The sequence below is a fragment of the Ambystoma mexicanum genome, chromosome 12 (assembly GCF_040938575.1).
Source record: "Ambystoma mexicanum isolate Mex_15411 chromosome 12, UKY_AmexF1_1, whole genome shotgun sequence".
In the NCBI taxonomy this organism is placed as follows: Eukaryota; Metazoa; Chordata; class Amphibia; order Caudata; family Ambystomatidae; genus Ambystoma; species Ambystoma mexicanum.
In genome coordinates, this window is record NC_090936.1 from 173,855,875 (window position 1) to 173,877,360 (window position 21,486).

General features: G+C 46.6%; 1 protein-coding gene across 1 annotated transcript in view; it reads left to right on the forward strand.

The window, feature by feature from the left end:
- The window catches only part of POLR3B (RNA polymerase III subunit B), a 1,940,302-nt gene that overhangs the window by 405,226 nt on the left and 1,513,590 nt on the right, over positions 1–21,486 (forward strand). The window lies entirely within an intron of this gene.

Here is a 21,486-nt window from a genome sequence, read left to right on the forward strand (position 1 = left end):
ATCCCCTCTAGTGTAATTCTCCCTAAAACAAAGCGGTCCATCTCCTCTTGAAAGTAAGGCCACCCAACACGTGTAACGCTTTCTCTGCACAGAAGGCAAACAAGATTGAAAGTGTGTGTTTTGTTGTGAAATATCTATTAAATAATTCTCCTGGTGTAGGCTGATGCTTGTTGACCAGCGATGAACCGTGATTGGTCAAGGCTTTTTATTGTAGGGTGTAATCGGTCCAAACGATTAGCTAACATATTTAGATAAAACCTAGCTTTAGCAATTCAGTAGTGCAATAAGACAGTAAGAGGAACAAGATCTGGATAACTTCAGGGTTATTGCAGCATTGAGATTTTTGCCTCCCCCCATGGTTTGGGATCAGGTTCCATTTCTCTATTTAAAGTGGATGGGGCGTGCAGAAGTGGTAATAATAACTTGAAAAAGTTTTATTAAAGCAGTTCAAAGCAAACCCATCCCGTCTAGGAGTTTTCTTAATTTTGAAGTTTTTCAATTTTATTTTATTTGGCTTTTATAATGCGTGAGCCACCACCACTTGATCTTAAATTGCAGAGTCCTTGTATGTGGGAAAGTGAATTGTGACCCCGCTGCAGTGTTAAACCTGACGATACTCTGTAAGAGGAGCGGAAAAAGGGAAGGTGAACGAAGGGAAGGGCAAGTTGGAAGGGCATTGGTGATTCAAATGGAATAAACTTGGGTACCAAAGTTTAGGGTAAAATAACACAAGGGAGAATTAATTTGTATGTAAGAGATATCTAGCTTTTGATGGGAAAGGAAGGGAATGTCAGGAGATGGAAAGTGACAACCTTAAGGTCTACCACATCATTAGGTGGTTTTTTGATGTCTTAAGTGTTTCGAGGGAATGTATTATGGCTGGTTATGAATGAATAATGGACTTGTGACTAGCACAAGAGACCCAGAAAGTTTTGCTGTTTATACACCAAAGGGTAATGTCAAAACTCTCTTGTGATAAGAGTTCCTGCTGGCTAGAAAAGACAAGCCTGAGACACAGAGGTGTCTCAGCTCCAACAGCTGGTTATGTATTTAGGGTATGCAAGTGTGATGAAACAAGAAAGTAAGAAGAAGGCACTGGCACCCTGAGTCAAAGGCATCAGTCTGAGAAAGAAAAAAAAATGGCTATTCTTAAATGACAGACTGCCTCATTACGAGTTTAGCTGTAATTTGGCAGTACATCCACAGAATTAACACCAAACCCGTTTACCGTTACTGATACTCTGTCTCATTGGTTTACAACGGGATAACGAGTGGGGGGATGGGCAGCGGTAATCCCATTTTTTGTGATTCCATGCAGATTTTGGCATAATTACTGTGAGTGGAAATGCTGCAGTTTTTTGGCGTTACTGTGGAGGATTTACATCCAGCATGATGCTGGAGGTAAGTCCTCCAATTCAACGTCAAACACTGAATTTTGCAGTGCAGTAAAACTGTGGTAATTCCATTACCACCCAAAAAAGTGATGGTAAAGGAATTACTGCTACTTTTTTATTGCACCAGCAAACTTGTAATGAGGCCCAGGCATCTTTAGTTTGGTTAATTGCAATGTATAACAGAGGAGAAAAGTAAAATTGGAAGTCATGTGGGCAAATCTAATAAGGTACACCTTCATCAAATGCGACGTTACAGTAACTAGAGTGCGAGCTGCAAATTAATTTAGTAAAGTGGGAGGGTATCTACATGCCCGCTGTACGTGAAAAGTAAACGCAAGCAAATGAAGTATTATTAAAACGCAGATGAGTGAGGAAAGTTTTGAGAGTGCTGGCTCATCATAGGTGTTGTGTAGTCAAAGTAAACTTGTTATTATTTGCAGTAAATAAAGGCAAAGTGGAAGCAAAATGTGATTGGAATCTTCCCTTGGGATAGTTAGACAGCTGCCTATCAGATGAGGTGGTCAAGAATAATAATAGGGGAACAACATGGGAATATTGAATGGCTTTTTTAAATTGAGGGAACTGGTGGATAGCCCTAATATCTTTGGGGAGAATGTTCCAAAGTTGAGTTGCAAGAGTTGAAAAGGAGGATACTCGTAATGTCTTCTTTGAGTAGGTAGGCTTCGCCAATGTTAGATTGGGAAAATGCCTGCAGTTTCGGTAAGCTGAATTTGTGGCCCTTTACATCACATAGGTTGAAGATTTCGACACCTTTTGTTGGACAAACTGAAAAAGCTATGCAGAGATGGAACAAAACATTAGCTTAGAAGTCCCCCGGACCTCGTTATCATATGAGACGGAGTGAAATGATTTGTAAAGGAAAGCCACAGCACAGATCATTCTCAAAATGAAAAAAAGGAACATTTAATTGGCTGGAGGAACAGAATCAGTGGAATTTGAGCCTGGAATGGCTTTATCTAAAAGGCAATAAACACTCCTGTAAGTAGGAAACACAAGGGATTGAAAACAGTACACATTCTGATAGTTGCATTTAACAGGAAAAAGGAGAAAAAACGGATTTGTTTCACATGTAACCATTAACTTAAGTGCAGTCAGTCTTTTGGTGGGCCCTGCTAGTTTCCTAAAATTAATGATGTTATTTTAAAAGGCGTATTGAAGTGAGAGGTTTAAAAAACACATAATTGGGAAACATGGTCAATTTGTATTTTAATCAGAGTCTAAAAAACTGTTCTGCAACCTCTAGGCACCGTTAGGGCGTTTCAGGGATTCCAATGTAGCAGCTAAGGCTTCCTGGCTCGCGGGAGCTGGCCGACAAACACACGACAGTGACCGTCTGGATGATGAGCGAGCTGGGATTCTCTGTCAACTATCCGAAGTCCTGCTTAATGCCATCGCAGAACACGCTGTTCTTCAGCGCCAGACACACCACATGGATTGCCTGGCGTCGCCCTCGTAGGAGAGGATAGCTACCATTCAAGGAAAGGTGCAGCACCTGTCGACGAAGATGGCTACAGTGCAAGCCATCAAGTCATTACTGGGCACGATGTCATTCTGCATCTACCTCGTCCATCTCTGCAGGTTCCAGATGCGACCCCTACAGGAATTCTTGGATGCCCATTGGATACAGATGTCCAGAAGTTTCACGGACAAGATACCTCTCAACAAGGAGTTCCGGAGGGCGATAGAGTGGTGGGGTGTAGGTGCCCACATCACCCAAGGCACAGTATTTCAACACGCCCCATACCAGGAGACGGTCACCAGGGATGCCGCTCTAGAAGGTTGGGGGTGCACACCGGATATTTACATGCCAGAGGCCTGTGGCTGCAGGAGGTGAATGATCTGCACATCAACATCCTGGACGGGCAGTGTTCTGGGCCTGCAAGTCGTTTCTACCGTCTCTGAAAGGCAAGGTGGTGAGGATCTTCACAGACAACACCACCACCATGTTCTACATCAGAAAGCAAGGGGGCACTCGATTCCTGGCGCTCTCCAAGGAAGCGCAGGACTTGTGGCACTGGGCCATCGGACAGGGGATGTTCCTCGTCCCTGGCCACCTAGCTGGAGTCACGAACACCATTACAGACTCCCTCAGCAGAGAACTGCACTCCTGCCACGAGTGGGGAGTGTGAACTTCGTCAGGATCAGGTGGACCGCCTGTTTGTCCAGTGGGGCAGACCCCAGATCGATCTGTTTGCCACGGCGGCAAACTCCAAATGCCAGAACTTTGTCAGCAGATTCCATCAGCCGAGGAGCCTAGGCAACGTGCTCTCCTTCCCTTGGAAAGCGCGGCTTCTGTGTGCGTTTCCCCTGTTCCCTCTCCTGCTACGTGTCATCAACGCACTCAGTGTTGCTGCAGGATGATAGTCATAGCCCCGGCATGGCTGAGGCACATTCGGTATCTGAATCTTCTCAGCCTATCAGCGTCTTCCCCTGGTCAAGTTGCCGGTGGTTCCGGATCTGCTCACCAGAGAAGGAGGCGCAATCCTGCACCACAACCCAGGATCGCTGAACCTGAAGACCTGGCTCCTGCAGCCTTAGAGTTTGGAGGTTATAAGTTGCCAGCATACTGCAGGGATGTCCTTGCCAAGGCCCGGGCGTTGTTGACTTTGAAGTGCTACGGCCATAAGTGGAAGTGTTTTGCTACGTGGTGCCGGTTGGGTTCATAGTGACTGTTTCGACAGTCAAAGTTTCGACTGTTAAATAATATTTACATAATCTAATCTGGGGATTACTATATATGTTATGGCAGTGCATTTTTATGGTAAATCTTAACAATGGGAGGATTTTTCTGAGAGCTTCAGGTGTGTAAAAGCTTGTTGGATGATTGCAGTGATTTGAGTTTTGAGGGAAAGGATGGCGCCCACAGTCACTCCTATGTTGTTAATGATCTGAGAGCCAATTAAAACTGAGAGGGATAGTTCTGTTTCTTTTAGGAGAATGGGATGTAAGGATGATTTCGAGGGGATTGGGTCCTCCGACGTATTCCATATCTATGACATGTAATCACCACAGCTGTGCTGCTTCGGAAACTTTTTTTGGCGTCTGCGTCCTGCGTCGATGACGTTGATGCGCCGTCGTCGAGGGCCTCCTCCGACGTCATCCGATGTGATAAGTAGGACGCACGACGCCCGTAGCCTCAGTTCCGTTTTTTCCGCGAACGTGTTGCTTCGTGAATCTCGGTTAACGCCTTGACTCTTTGGAGTTCTGTTCTTCTCGGTTCTTCGAACCTGTTCGTTTTGTGAAAATCCTTTGTGTGAAGATGTCTTCTACTTCGTCTTCGACCCCGCGTCCGGGTTTCAAGAAGTGCGGGGTGTGTGGGTCCCAGATGTCGGTGACAGACTCGTACGACGCCTGCCTCTGGTGCCGCGGGGAGGCCCACGACACGGATGACTGTATCGACTGCCAGTCGCTCATGTCCAAAGCCTTACGCGAACGTAAGAAGAAGTTGTCGGTAGGTCGGGTGTCCAAGCCCAGGCAGTCGAAGTCTGCGGGGCTTTCGACGGATGATTCGAGGGGTGACTCTCCGCGTCATCGTCGGAAGTCTCGTGGGTCTCCTTCTAGGAGTCGGTCTCGCCACTCCTCAGCTTCTTCGAGTCATTCTCGGAAGCGCCGACACCGGTCGTCTTCCAGGTCCTCTTCGGAGGACTCTGCCCGGCACGTCGCTTACCCCACCAGCCGTGCGACGCCGGAGGAATGGGCTTCCTTTGGGAAGAAAATGCTGGCGATTCTTGAGTCGCAGGGTACTAAGCCTTCCGCGCCCCCGAGTGGGGTCGGTCGTGAGAGGTCGAGAGACACCGCTCGCAAGAGTGGTCGGCACGAGTCACGGGAGAGGTACCGTTCGGACAAGGAGACTCGTTCTCGACGTACCCGTTCCAGGTCCCGGTCCTCGACGCGTTCGAGACCGCATGCACCTGTGAGGTCTTCGAGGAAGACATCGACGTCTGAGGCGTCGAGGGCGTCGACAGGCTTTCGCGAGGCTCCGGGGAAGTCGTCAAAGCCGTTGACGCTCAGGTCGTCGAGGGACACACTCGGGGCTCCGGCTTCGAGGGCTGTGTCGACGCCGCCGATGCTGGAGGCGCTGCATCTGACGTCGACGGCGATTTCCTCGACGCCGATCCTCTCGGCGCCGATGCCGGTTCTCTCGACACCGCCGCCGATTCGCTCGACGCCATCGACGCATTTCGTGTCGGAGGTACCCCGGGCACGGGAGAACCCCCTAGGAAGGCTCTGGTAAAGAGCAAGCACTCTCGGGTGCCTTCTTTTCGCCACCTGGACTATATTTCAGAGGCGGATGAGGATTCTGATGGCCTGGTTCCTAGTCAGGTTCCAGATGAAATTGTCTCGGGCCATAGTCAGTTTGACGATTTGAGACAGTCACTGCATGATGCCAGTGGACTGGACACCTCTCCGGAGGTGGAGTTTTGTAGGCCTGAGCCTGGCTGTCCTGCCTATTCCTCGTACCGGCGCCTTATGGCTAGGGTTTCTGAGTACTTCGGATGGTCTGCTCCCCCAGGGGAGTTTGTGCAGGATGATCTGACGGACATCCTTGATGTTGGTCCCCCAACTGATCCGGTACTGCCGTTCCATATGGCTTTACAGAGAAGGGCGGCGGCGGCTTGGACTGCTTCGGAGAGTCTCCCGGCGGTGGGCAGATCCTTGTCGCGAAAATACCGTGCAGCCAGTAGCGACCCCTGCTACTTGACCAGGCACCCCACTCCGGAGAGTTTGGTGGTGCAGGCGGCCACGGCCCCGGCAAAGCAGGCGTCGTACCCTACCATCCCTCCTGATAGGGACGACAAACGTTTTGATGGCTGGGCGAAGAAAGTGTTTTCTTCTGGTGGTATGGCGCTTCAGGCGGCCAACTCCATTTGTGCCTTGTCTCGTTTCACACACACTCTGTGGAACTGTGTTGCATTAGCGGCTGAACATATTCCCGAAGGGGACGAACGGGATGGTTTCTTTGCTATGGTCCAGGATGGTAAGGATGCCATGTGTGAGTCTGTTCAGTCGGGTTTGGACTTAGCTGAATGCGTCAGTAGGTCCATGGCGGCGAGCAACGTAATACGTAGGTTTGCCTGGTTGTGGAAGTCGGGGTTTGCTCCTGATGTGCAGTCCCGGCTCCTCAACATGCCCTTTGACGGTGAACACCTTTTTGGCAGCAAGGCTGACGAGAGCCTTGAGAGGTTGCAGACCTCAAAAGCTGCAGCAAAGTCGTTGGGCGCTGCAGTTCGCCAACCTCCGCCTTTTCGTCCTAGGGGACAGCAGTGGAGGGGTGGTTCCTTTCGCTATTACTCCTTCAGTAAAGCGAGAGGAGCTGGCAGTCAAAGAGGCCAACACAGGGGTACCAGAGGTGGACGACAGGGTACCCGTGGTGCCAAGGCCGCTCGGGCAGTTGCCTCTTTGCCCTCAGGTAACGCCGCAGCCGCTCCCATTCAGTCATGAGGCCATGTCCCATGATTCGCCGGTTGGGGGAAGGCTGGCGCAGCATCTTGTAGAGTCGCAAGCCATTACTTCAGATGTGTGGGTTCTGGAGATCATAACCCACGGCTACTGTCTTCCCTTTCGGCACAGGCCTCGCGACAATCCACCGGGGAACCTCTCTTTGCAGAGTCCGGATCCGCTCCTTGCGCAGGAAATTCAAGCCCTGCTGGAGAAAGGCACCATAGAACTGGTGCCTGTAGCGGAGTGGAACAAGGGATGGTATTCCCCTTATTTTTTGATTTCGAAGAAAGAGGGGGGATTGAGACCCATCATGGACTTGCGCGGTTTGAACAAACTCCTCAGGAAGGACAAGTTCAAGATGGTTACTCTCTCTCAAGTCCTCCAGGCCCTTCAGCTTCAGGACTGGTTGGTGTCACTCGCCCTCAAGGATGCTTACTTCCATGTGCCGATCCATCCCAAGCACAAGAAGTACCTGAGGTTCGCGGTTGGCGACTCGCACTTTCAGTTTCGGGTCCTGCCGTTCGGATTGACCTCCGCCCCGAGGGTTTTCACCAAGCTCATGGTGGTGGTGGCAGCGCATCTCAGGCAAGGGGGGATTCACGTCTACCCCTACCTGGACGATTGGTTGATCAGGGGGAGCTCTCCCGAGCAAGTCCTGGATCATCTGTCTGTCACCTGCCACTCCCTTCACAGGCTGGGCTTCTCCCTCAAATTTAAAGAAGTCCCATTTGACGCCAACACAGCGGCTCCAGTACATCGGAGCAGTGCTCGACACTTCCCTGGGGCAGTGTTTTCCTCCCCAGGTGAGGGCTCTTCACATTCAGCAGATAGTGCACAAGTTTCAGCATGCCCAGACGCTCCCAGCGTTCGAGTTCTTGAGGTTGCTCGGCCTCATGGCATCTTGCATTCTTCTGGTGCCAGAGGCTCGCCTGCGGATGAGATCTTTGCAGTGGGCGCTCAAGACGCAATGGTCGCAGTCCTCCGGCAGGATGTCGGACCCGGTTCAGGTGCCGCCCTCGGTCGCCCGGGACCTTCTGTGGTGGGCCGTCAAAGGCAACTTGATGAAGGGGGCTCCATTTTGGCTTCCCTGGCCGGAGGTGACGATCGTGACGGATGCATCCCTCACGGGTTGGGGAGCTCATACCAACGGGCTGACAGTCAGCGGTCGTTGGTCTCCGTCGGAGTCCAGACTCCATATCAATCTGTTGGAGCTGAGGGCCGTCAAGCTAGCCCTGAAGTCTTTTCTGCCGACTGTGCGAGGAAAGAGTGTCCTGATCCTGACGGACAACACAGTGGCCATGCACTACCTCAACAAAAAGGGGGGGGGCAGGGTTACTCTTCCTCTGTGCAGGGAGGCGATGCAGCTCGAGTTCTGGGCCATCCAGCAGGAAGTTTCGATCTCGGCAGTTCATCTGGCCGGAGACGAAAACGTGACGGCGGACGCTCTGAGCAGGCAGAGCACGATCTCTCACGAGTGGGAGTTGGCTCAGGAGATTCTCCTGGAGATCTTCGCCCTTTGGGGGACACCTCAAGTGGATCTCTTCGCCTCCAGTGTCAACCGGAAGTGTGAAAGGTTTTGCTCGCGGGAATTTCCTCCAAAAGGAGCCTTAGGAGACGCGTTCGTGGTGGAGTGGTCATTCCCGCTGCTGTACGCGTTTCCTCCAGTCCCCGTCATCCCGCAAGTGCTGCGGAGGTTACGGAAGTTCGTTTCCCGGATGATCCTCATTGCTCCGGCGTGGGCTCGGAGGACGTGGTACCCGGACCTTCTCGACTTGTCCATCTGCCCTCCGCGTTGTCTTCCCTACCGAGACGATCTGCTCTCACGGGAGGGGGGGTCAGGTTCTCCATCCAGAGGTCAGATCCCTCAACCTTCACGCTTGGCTTCTGAAAGGTTGAGGTATAGGGATTGGGACCTCCTTGAAGACGTGATGGAGGTGTTGCTTTCGGCCCGAAGGCCAGCAACAAAGTCTCTGTACCGTTGGCGTAAGTTCTGCGACTGGTGCAGAGTTCAGAATGTGTATCCTTTTGCATGTGACATCCCCATGGTTCTGTCCTTTTTACTTTCTTTGGCCCACAGGGGCTTGCAAGTGGGTACCATTAAAGGTTACCTGGCAGCGCTGTCCATCTTTAAGCGCTCGTCTGAAGAGTGTTCTTACTTTAAAATCCCTTTAATTTCACAGTTTCTGAAAGGGCTCACTAATGTGTTCCCTCCGTCACCTTTCCTGGTGCCCGGTTGGGATTTAAACCTTGTTCTTAAGTTTCTTATGGGTGCTCCGTTTGAGCCTTTACATTCTTGCCCTTTGAGGCTGTTAACTCTGAAAACTGTGTTATTGGCCCAGAAGGTTGTTCTTCCGGCATTCTATCCTCCTCCGCATCCTGGTAAGGAAGAGGAGAGGCTCCATATGCTTGATCCTAGGAGAGCTTTAAGCTTTTATGTTTCACGCATGTCCCGGGTCAGAGTGGACGATCAACTCTTTATTGGTTACGCTGGAAAGCGTTTGGGGCAAGCTGTGATGAAACAGACTGTCTCGCTGGATTATTTTGGCCATCTCGGAGTGCTACCGCTTGGCTTGCGGGCCCTTTCTACCAGGGGTATGGCTGCGTCTACTGCCCTGCAGAGGGGTGTTCCTATTCGCAACATCTGTGATGCAGCCACCTGGGCTTCAGTACATACATTTGTACGTCACTATTCCCTCGATTCCATCCGAGCGCAGGATCTGGCCTTTGGCAAGGCGGTCCTTTGCTCTGCTATTTGATTGGCTATTCTAAATTTTGATTCTAAATTCTTTCCCTCCTCCTTGCTCTGGTACTGCTTTGGGAGTCTGTCATAGATATGGAATACGTCGGAGGACCCAATCCCCTCGAAGAACAAGTTACTTTCTTACCTGGTAACGTTCTTTCGATGGGATGGTCCGACGACTTATTCCATATCGCTCCCGCCCTGCCTTCCCCGCTGCAGAATTTCTTTTGCGATTGGAGCTTACGTTCCGCAAGTCTTTGTGTCTGACTGGTAGTTGACTAGGTTCACACGTTCTGGGGGAAAAAACTACAACTGAGGCTACGGGCGTCGTGCGTCCTACTTATCACATCGGATGATGTCGGACGTCAGAGGAGGCCCTCGACGACGGCGCATCGACGTCATCGACGCAGGACGCAGACGCCGAAAAAAGTTTCCGAAGCAGCACAGCTGTGGTGATTACATGTCATAGATATGGAATACGTCGTCGGACCATCCCATCGAAAGAACGTTACCAGGTAAGAAAGTAACTTGTTCTTTTCTGAGATAAGAATTTCTGTTCTTTCTGGATTCAGTAAGAGATTGTTGTGTGCCATCCAAGTGTCAGCTATTTTAATGCATTCCAAGATATCAAACAGGGGAGTTGAGTTGCTCTATATTTTAAGGATAAATGTGTGTCATCCAAATAATTGTAGCAGGAGAGATTTAGGGATTTTGGGAAGGTGTGGAGGCAACAGAGGTAGAGATTAAAGAGTAGGGGGGTGAGTGAGGAGGCTTGGCGTGCACCAGAAGGACACTTTAGAAACTCAAGTGAAAGGGTTCAATAGCAATACAGTGTGAATGGTCGGTAAGAAAGCACATTAACCACTTGAGGTCTCTCGCTCTACTTCAGCATTCAAATAGGCTTTGACGGAAAACGTTAAGGTCAACCATGTTGAATGATGCAGACAAGTGGAGTACTTTAAGAACAAAGTTGTTGTTTCACCCTCTAACTTTCAGCTTGAAGGAAATAGAAATAACTGATTCTGTACTGTGACCAGGTCTGAAGCCAACTTCCTAAATGTTCATATAATCTCTTCCTTTGAAATTGAGCTATTTTAGCATTCTATCTGCTTCTTGAACTTCTAGTTAGGGGCATTTCTCGAGAAAAGCAGTTACTTTTTTGTTTTCTGCTTCTGAATTGGATACATGAGAATAATAATTTCTAAATTAAGAGTTTATCTTTACCTTTAAGGGCCAAGACTCGGTGTTCTTGTTGGTTGTAGCATATAGTTTCCAAGTTAATCGTTTGTTCAGATCTTTGGTGATTCAAATTTAGGGAAAGCTGTGCTTTGTCGACAGAATGCTAGTTGTCTTATAATAAATTGAAGCCTTTAAAGGGCTTTTTTGGAACTTGTTTCTCTACGTTACTTTCAAGAGTGGCTAGGTCATGAGACAGTGCCTCATATTATTTTGTTCTTAACTTATTCATTCTTGCAGCTTTCTCTATCCATTGTCCCTTAATCAAGGCTTTAAATGTGTCCCAGCGAAGAGTGGTATTACCGTCTGACCTAGAGTTTGTCTCAAACAAATGGATAATGACGTCCTCTATTTCTTTTTTTTTTTTCTTTCAAAAAGGGCTGTCTGATCAAAAATGCAGTTAACTTTCAGTTTCTGAAACATCTGCATTACATGAGACTGGAACATGGTAAGAATAGGTAAAATTAAACTACTTTTACTGAATGTGTCACTGGAAGTAATTGAGAGTCAATCGTTAGATAATTGGTCATTGAGTAGTTTCAGTGTGAGAAGAAAGAAAATTGCTGGTCATCTGGTTGGGGTGTCTTCAGGTGTCTATTAACCCTGCATTATTAATAGCTTGCAGGAGTTCCTTCGAATGCCAGCTTTTGTCCCCTATTTAGTCCTAATAAGCTGCTAAGAGTAGTATCCATGATCCTATTTAAATTGTTAAGTGTCATATAACATCTAGGGAAGGCCATGGTTTCCCCTATTACATGTTCATAGAAGAATTCCTGGCCTTTGTTAAGAAAGATTTCTCTTTTGTCAACTTTTCCTCCATAGTTCAGGTGACCGCCAATCTGTTGGCTTTGATTTTTAAGCTGTTCTGACTTTTTGAAGGAAAGAAAAGCCTTCAGCTTCACTTCCCTTGCCTTATGCTAATTTGTTATGGGGAAACTGATCAGTCCTTCAGACTAGCAGTACTTGAAAACTATGTTTCCGTTTTGTCTTTTACATTTTTGTAACCTTTTACGATTGCATGCAGCATCTTACAATGCAGTGCAACAGGGATTTTTTTGCATCACCCTAGCTTTTTACACTTGGGATTTTTGGTTACTCTTAAATGTGCCTAAAGACAAGCTTGTGGCAGCAGATATATTTGTACAATTTCTGCGTTATTTTTAGTGTGCACATTCACGTTTACCACGTATGGCTACTAAACATGGCTTGTGACCTAAAATGGCCATTCCACAAGATATTCACTTGTTCTTTGGCCATATCGTAGTTTGGCCTTGTCCCTGCCTTGCCAGGTCAGGAAATCCCATACATGCACTTGCCTGGTAAAGCTGCAGCTTTTGTGTGCTAGTGCTGCCTTTGTATGGTGGGACTGTCTGGTCCCATTCCACCAAGAGAGTCTAGGTGTGGGGCATGAGTGAAACCAACCGTTCCCGTGATTGGACAACTACTGGCTGTTTGAATGGTGCAGATCCTTACCATTGGTGGGCTTCGTGAGGGGTTATTAATGTGAGTCTCACAACTGTGTTTAGTTTTCTCAAGGTTTGACATTTTTATTTTAAACAAAATCAGAAAACAAGCCCTAACTAAACCTACTGAACAGGGGATTCCCCTACCTAGTCCAGGATCTAAAGAAAAAGCTTGTAGCATATACACAACTAACCCTCACACTAAACAGAAACATTCAAAGCAACCTAGAAACAACATAAATAAAAGGTTACCAAAACCAGTGTCTTGGATGACGTCTACTTTTCCTGAGCAGATCTTGTTCCCCCAGGAATGTCCCAAAGTCCATTTCTTCCAAGGAAATAAGTCTTAAATCAAGTCTTGAAAGGTTGCAAAGAAACAAAATGTCACACAAATAAAAATCCACTGGTAAAAGTTCCTTCTTTTTTTGTGTGTTTAGTGCTCGTGCAGATTTAGAAATATAATTAACAACAATTATATACATACATAAGAGAACATATATCGACCAAGCAGAAGTAATATATGAAAGAAATAAAATATTTAAAAAATTTAAGGACAGGCTGAGATTTTGTCCTAACTAACAATAAAAGTTTAAGAGTTCCGACTGCTGTATATTCAAAATCGCATACAACAAAGCCTATGGTGTCGTATGTCAAAAATGGAGCAAGGAAAGGGTTATGTAATTGATGGTAGATCAGATCAATGTAAAACTGGAACAAAGGGAAGATGTACAACAAGTGGCATCAAAATAAATGAGATAATTAACAAGTTAAACCTGAAAATAATACACATACATTAACCAGAATAAAAAACAAATTAAACACTTATCAATATGAACACAAATTTACAATGTCAAAACATGATCTTTACAACCAAAGTTACACGTGAGGATAGTGGAAAAATGTGATGTTGATTAGTCCTCATTCTCTTTCAATTGCGCAGCAATGTGATATAGTAGGCAGACTGTAGAGAATATTATAGCATTACTTCTCCCCACATACACCTTGCCCAAATTAGATTGCGGGTCGAATTAGAAGTATCTGACATGTAATCGCCCATGATTTGGTTCTCTTCGTGTCAAAGTGATTACAAAAAAGAAAAAGATGCTTTAATGTTTCCTGCTCAGTAATACTCCCACAAAAGAAGCAACTCCCATGTGACAAGTCGGAATGCCCATTTTTCCAATTTTGTATACGGGATATGGTATGAACTAAGTTAATTCTGAATCTCCTATAGAGGCTTCTAGCCTTATTACATGGAAAACAGATTAAGTAGGGCATATGAGGTAACTTACTATGTCTAAATTTGGCGTATTCTTCAAAAGAAGAGTAATCTGCAATGTGATCAGATGTTTTAGACCAGTCATTTCGAAAGTATGTTTTTTTGACTAGTGCTGGACGTAGAAGTCGGTTTTCGGGCTTCATGTTTATTTTGACTAAAATAACCTTCATGCGCTCATTAAAGTGGGCAATCGAGGCAGGATAGGACTTGAGAAGCATGTCAGAGAGGGCCTCATAAAGAGAATTGGCCGGACGGTGTGACATTTTATTAAAGTTAGATAACATCCTCCCTGCAAATTTGGAAGCTACAGAATGAAGACCCAGTTAATGTATCAGAATAACATTGGGCAGAACCATAGGGAGGCCATGCACAGTCTTTTACCCTGGATTTTGTTCAAGATTGGACCGATCTCCAATAGGCAAAGCTCCAGTCCATCAAGGATGATGGCTTCTACCTTCATAAGATAGAAGTCTAAGTGGTAAAAAGGAAAATTTACAATGCCTATATGAAATAAATGTCATTAGTGCTGTGAGTTGGGCAACCTTGATGGAAAGAGAAGACCTCCGTTTATCCAAGGAATTAGAATTGGATAGGTTATATTCCAGATAAATCATTCCATGGGATAGATGGATAGGGTTTTGATTGATTGACCACTTAAATGTTAAAGTTTTTTCTTGGAGGAGAAAACAAGAATACTCGATTTGGAAAAATGTATGGATGAATTATTTTCCAGGCAGTATTGAGAAAAGTAATTAAGCTTGTTTTGTAAGCCAAACGGTGTGCAGTCAAATAAAACGACGTTGTCCGCAAATGCGAGCCAGTTTAGACGCAGACCTCCCAGTTTTACTGGAAAGATGTCATTGGCATTCCAGATAGTATCGATGTCAGCAATGTATAAGTTGAAAGGAATTGCTGCAAGATCGCAGCCTTGCTTGACACCGATCTCAGTAGGGATTTCATCTGTAAGAAGCCCAGAGTAGTTAATACGGACTTTATAATTGGTTTTGTGATATAGTAGAGCAATGATGGCAACAATATGCGCTCGGATACCATAAATCAGCTTTTTATTCCATAAGCGGCCCCTTATGACACTGTTGAATGCGGGTGGTAAGTCAAGAAACACCATTTAGATGGGACCATTAGATGTTTTATGAGAAGATACTAAAAGATGAGATAATATGGTAGCGTTGAGTTGAGTACCCATTCCCTTTCTAAAGCCAACTTGGGCCCTTGAGAGAATATGATTGGTTGCAATAAAGTTATCTAATTCGTTGACCAGTAGAGCAAAAATCCTGGCTGCAACATCGATTAAGGCGATAGGCCTGAAATTGGCTGGATCATTAATAGCACCTTCTTTGTGTAAGGGAATTTTAATCGATGCTAGCCATGAAGTCAGGATATTTTTAGAGTGAAAAAGGATCTGAAATCTTGACAGCAATACTTTAGCCCAAAAAAGGGTATCGTCTTTTATGACACAAGGAGGTAGGCCTTCTTGACCAGCAGATTTGGAAATGTTTAATTTGTGAATAGCCCATACAATGTCCTCCAAGGACTAAGGACATTTCAAGGGAATGCTATTCACTAAAGTATATTCGTCAAAGGTAATATAGGGCGGGTGTAGGGAGTACTTGTTCTTAAAAAAAATATGCCAAGTCACTCACTCTATAGCAGAATCAAGATGGGAAGAATGTGTTCCTGAGGGGTTTCTCAAGACTGCCCAGATGTCTTTGGTATTGCGTTTACATAGAAGGTGAACCATTTTTTGGTCATCTTAAAGATGGCGGTTGAAGCTAATTTTTTAAGCTCCTTTTTATATCTAGATAAGATGTGTTTTCTAGCTAGAGAATAAGAAATGAAAATAGTGAGGAGGATTGGGCCTCATCTGGCTAGATGAAATTTGTTTGGATAAAGAGATGCAGAAGAATTAGATTGGAATCTGCAAATGATCAATTCTCATCTTCAAACTTCATCTTTTCTCCAAACTACCACCTTCTCTTGGAAGGTGATCGGGACTGATACGTCATTCACAACCCAAAGTATGCGATTGACTAATGAGACAAGTTTCCTGCATAACCCAGGATTCCAATGTATGGATAGTGCGTGTCTATAAGATTGTAACAATGATAGGGCAGGCAATTCATCAAAGCCTTTATAGGGCAGGTGAAGATTGGAGGTCAAAATCATATGGTTGCCCAGATGAGGATTAATGATCGTGATGGGGTCAATAACTCCTGACAAAAACCGAGACACTGCTATATAGTCTATAGAGGAGCTGGCTGTGCCTCTTTGCCACGTTACATAAGTATGATATGAAGCCGGGAATTCAATATGTAAATCCCACTCCTCTAAGAAATGTACCCAGGATTGTCCCCTGGAAATAGATTGTTCGAGATAAGGGTACCTTTGAGTAGAGGTAGTCCTCTGTAACCAGGGCAGAGTTGAAGTCTCCACCAATGAGTATTTCATAATCCTGATTCCTTAAGATAGCCTCAGAGAGTGCTGTATTACATTTTGCTATGTTCATGTCTTGGCATATGATCAGAGGATTCCAATATAGGGAAACAAGTAGAAGATTATTGCACTGAAATATCTCAAGATTCATTTCTATGATCAGGAAAAGTCAGAGGAATGAGGACATTTAGCTGTGAATCTTTGCCTGATGAAAAGATTCCCTTTCCAAGTTCCACAAAGAAAACAACAGTACCAATGGTATTCCTGGATAACCTCCTTCCAGGAAAGAATGGGTAAAGTTGAAGACAAAAGTACTACTGCTGCTGAACAAATTTTCTTCTTTCTACTTCTGCGGTATCTTTAAATACAGTTGTCAGGATGCTTCTGCTTAGGTTTTGCTCCTTCTCTAGCAACTCCCTTTTGCCACTGATGCTGTGTGAGCAGCCTCCCTTGCTCCACAGTTCGCTTCATTCAACTAATACAGTTCTGACAAAGGCTTCGACAACCACAGTTCTACTGCTGCTACTTATAATTTTAGGCAACTTCCACAATACTCTTCAACCTCTACAAGTAGGCAAGGCACTCTTCTCTCCTGCATGACAAGAGAGCGCAGCATCTTTACCTTTCCTTCTGTCTTGTAGCCACCATAAAATCTGTCATTAGCTTTCAGACTGTTCCCTCTCAACTAAAATAGTTTCAGCTCTGCAGATTGTATTACGTTTCTTTTAACAAGTACCCAGCTCCCTTCCCCAGCTTCATATGTCTTTTGCCTCCAGTGGGTTGTAGTGCCACTCTTTCAGCCTTGAACAACCTTGACACCCTTGATTCAGAGGCCTTGGGGGTTACAAAAGCTTCAGCGACTTTAAAATAGTGATGTTTCATTGTTTAAGGAGCTGCTTTCACTTTAACCGGGTTTGGTCCACTGGATTGGGTAATACTTGTTCTTAAGTCAGCTCCACCCACTTTTCAACTTCTCCAACATTTTACGGTATGTTACAAGTAGCACGTTTCTTAAAGGAAATTAAAATAGATGTACGCAATTTCTTTCTGATGTTGAAGTTCCATTTCAGAAGAATAAGCATACCCACATTTCGGTCAGCGTTAAGCTTCCAAGGCAATCGGGAAACCATGTTTCATATGTGATCTCTTCTGAAGTTAAATATACTTGAAATACTGTCAAGTCAAATTCAGCTTCATTAAGTTTACCAGCAATGTTCTCTTCTTTTACAAGAGACACATGACTGCTCAGCAACAGTTTACATCTAACAATGTGGAAAAGAGACGCTTTCTGTACCCGCGCGTACTTCTGCATTGTTAATATACATGCGTGATACAATCCTTTTTAGAATGACTTCCCACATCTGCAAACAACTTTTACTCACTTTTATATGCGTGCAAGTATAAAATAAGCTGTTTACAGTTATCAGCAAGCTATTCTTGATGATGTGGAGTACGGAGCTTCCCTTTTGTGACTCCACAATCACAGCGACTCAGGGCGACCTCTTCTTCCTGGCTTGGTTTCTTCTACTGGTACAGGCACTCTTGGGACCCACACCCCTGTGATGTCTCTGATCCAGCCTCACCAAAGGAGACTCTTCCACTCTCCAACTTCCCTTGCCTTGCTTCTGCACACAGGCCTTGGGTGGATGCATGACTTCAGCTCTGCATTCACAGCAATTAGGCGCACCTGGAAAGACTGCTTGTTTCTTCCAGCCTCTTCCAATGCTGCCACAGCCAAACAGGGTTTGAAGTTGGAGCCGACGGATGAAATCTGCTCTTCCTCTGCTCCAGCGTCCCTTCTTTGGTCACACTTCCTAGTGAACTGCCAGCTTCATGCTCTGCTTTTTCTGCTTCTGCCGACCTTCCAGCTCCTGCTCTGTTCTATTTCTACTTTCTGCTGCAGCCTTTTATGCCCCTCAGGTGGGTTAATTGGCTTCAGGTACAGGCCCTTAGGGTTAATTGCCTGACCTTGCCAAAAGCTATTCGGCCTGCCTGCCTGCATGTCTTTGGCTTCTGCATGGCTCCTTATTGCTCTTATTCGTCACAGTCCCCGAGGGATTCTGGGACATGCAGTCCACCTTAGAAAGATTTAGTTTTCTTACTAATTTAAACGTTTTAAAAATGGTGTTTCCTCCCTTGATATTATTGAGAGAGAAGTTATAAGGTGTAACCCTTTGAGAGGCAGATGGGACAGGAAAAGACACATTAGTTCCTTTTGGCATACCTTTGGCATTGTGGAGGATATGAGGATTTAGGGCTATAAAAGATTGGTTCTTTGGGCTCAACACTAGATTGAGTCACTTATTTAGGGTTTAAGTTTCCATCCGTAGTAGGAGGTCGAGATATATCAAAATGGCAATAAGCCAATTCTTCCTCTAAGCCTGTTGTAAGAGTGTTTCTCTGTAAGGAAAATTCTGAGGCTTGTGGAATCTGCTTAGATCACATGCTGTGCATAGGCCGAAAATCTAGTGGAAGCAGCAGAGTATTACAGTTTGTTTTTCGAAAATCGAAAATGGGCGTCGACACAGGGCGTGCCAGTAATACTATCCCTAGTGTGGCGTCCACTGTACCCAAGATCCCTCACGCGTCTAGGATCCTCAGATTTTTTTTTTTTCCGCCATACTGGTCGGAAGCATTTTGCGGAGTCCCCTGGCCTTAGCCATACTTTTGCTAATTTTGCTACAATATTAATTTATTTACATCCTTTCCCATCCCAACCTCGAACTTCGACACTCGACGCCGGCTGGAGAAGAAATCGACCGTCGGCTGCTGCACGACGGATTTGGGCCTCGGAAGGCCTCTGGCCTCGGCCCGGGCCTTGGAAGGCCTCTGGCCTCGTCCCTGCAAGTACGGAGAGTGGGGGGTTGTACATACTCTACACTCTTGGTATATAGGTACACCTTATACATTTCCTACTCTTAACAGCCCGCTGCCTCAAGGTGCGTATGGAGGGTACCCCTTTTTAATTCTGCCCCAAGTGCAATCGCAAATACCCTTGGGTCGACAGGCACGCCACGTGCAATCTCTGCTTGCCGAGGGACCACCCCGAAGCGAACTGCAGAGCGTGTAGTAGGTTTAGACCTAAGACACTTAAGGAGCGTTCGACGAAGCGTTGGGCCCACCATGCCAGGCAGGCGGCCATGGCAGCGGAGGGCGCCTTCAGCGACGGCAGCGACGCCGGACCTTCAGACGGCGAGGGCATTACGGCGTCGAAAGACAGCCGAGCGCTAGTCCCCGACCTCGGAAGGTCGTCCGGCAGGGCGGCTATTGGGAAGACCCCCGGCGACACAAGCACTTCACACACCATGCACACTAAACACACGAAGTCCAACCGAGACTCGACGACGTCGAGTTCTCGGAAAGAGGCACAAACAGAACGGTCCGATTCGGTGTCCTCTGGGCGCTCACGATCAAGATCGCCGCATGACTCCAGGCAATCATCCACTCTTGCCAAGAGTGCCTCGCTCCCTAGGCTAACAGAAGTTCGATCGTCGGAAGACGAAGACGACTTCCACCCCCAGGCCGTGCTCCAAGAGTCAGAGCCCGCAGTCGAAATCAGCGAGGCCCCATGCTCCAAGGACAGGGACCCTACCCCCGATCCTCGACGCCAGGCGTTGAAAACCTCCGGAGCCACAAAAGGACAGGGAAAACATTTTTCCACTCACAGGGAGGGGGTAAAACAGCAGAAGAAGCAGCACTCTTCCACACCTGTGAAACACACCACTCCCCTAAACAGACAGACAAAACCAGGTCTGCTGATATGTCTAAGACCAGCAAATCTACTCAAGATAAATCCCCGAGACTTGCTGAGAGAGTTATTCCCACTTCCAAAAAATGGTCGAGTGAAGACATAGATAGGGTCATGTCAAGGATGTCTTCTTTGGCTGATTTTTACGATAAAAATCCAGAACATTTCCTTTCGTATAATCCACAAGGGGCGACACCCTCAGGCTCTAATGATCCTATCCCCCCAAGTAAGAAGCCCCGGTTTGAAACACCGATGAGGTCTACAGACCCCTTTGAGGTACAACCATACTCAAGACCATACTCACTGTATCAAGGAGAGGCTTCCTTTGGTGAGGACCAAGAATTTGGCATGGTAGAAGAGCAAACCGGGACAGGCTACTATGGGGATGATGAGGACCAAGAAGAGGAAGAAGAAGACCCTGAAACCTACAGAGTAGATTCCCCGGTAGAAAACGAAGCCCCGGTTACCAACTCCCCTGTCGATAACCAACCCCTTCTAAACGAGGTTCTCGCACGTGCAGCAGAACATTTTCATATTGACACCCATGGTGTCCAGGAGGAGAGGGACTTCGCAGAGGAGTTAGTGGGAGAAAGGAGGACTGTTGCCCAGACCATCCCTATCCTTAAGTCCATTCAGCGAAGAATAGACCCGTCCCTGGTGAACCTGAACCTCACCAGAGCAGTCAATCCCAGGGTTGAAAAACTTTTCAGGGCAGCCCAGTCTGACCCTCTCTATATAAGAGGACATCTGAAGCCAGACTCCCTAGTTGTCACTAACACTCGTAAGAGGGCTGGAACACCCTTGTCATCGTCCGAAGCTCCTCCCGACAAGGAGAGCAAAAAACTATATGGTTTCGGCAGGAAAGTAGCCTCAACGTGCGCCTATCAAGCAAGGATTGCAAACTCCACCACCCTGTTGGCCAGCTACAACTGCCATCAGTGGGAAGAAGTCTCGGCACTCATAGCCTCTACTCCTTAACCGTTAAAGGGCCAGTTAGCTTCCTTCTGCCAAAGAAAGATTTGACAATGCGCCCAGTATTGGACTTACGGCCTGCCAACAAGTATGTCAAGCCCCAAAAGTTTCGTATGACTACGCTACAAGAGGTAATCCCCCTCCTAAAAAAGGGGGATTACATGGCAACCTTGGATATGAAAGATGCTTATTTTCATATTTCCATGTTCCCAGCACACAGAACGTACTTGCACTTCAAGGTGGACAGTCGACACTACCAATTCAAGGTACTGCCCTTCGGGATAGCTTCAGCACCAAGGGTATTCACCAAGGTACTGGCGGTGGTGGCTGCACACCTACGCAGGGAGGCAATCCCGGTGTACCCTTATCTGGACGACTGGCTCATAACGGGGGAAACCCCAGTAATTTGCAGGACAAACATTCAAAGGACTATCAACCTCCTCCACGAGTTAGGCTTCTCAATCAACGAGAAAAAGTCAAGCCTGGTGCCGAGCACCTCCAAACAGTTCCTAGGAGCAATCCTAGATACTCAAGAGGGGTTGACCTTTCCTTCAGAGGAAAGAATTCGGAATATAATACTGCAAATTCCGCATTATCAGTCCGGTCACCAAATAACGGTACGCAAAGCAATGTGTTTACTGGGCATGATGGCGTCATGTATTTACCTGGTCCCCCACGCGCGCCTGCGCATGCGTCCCATGCAGGAATGGTTGGCGAAACAGTGGTCTCAGGCAAGTGGT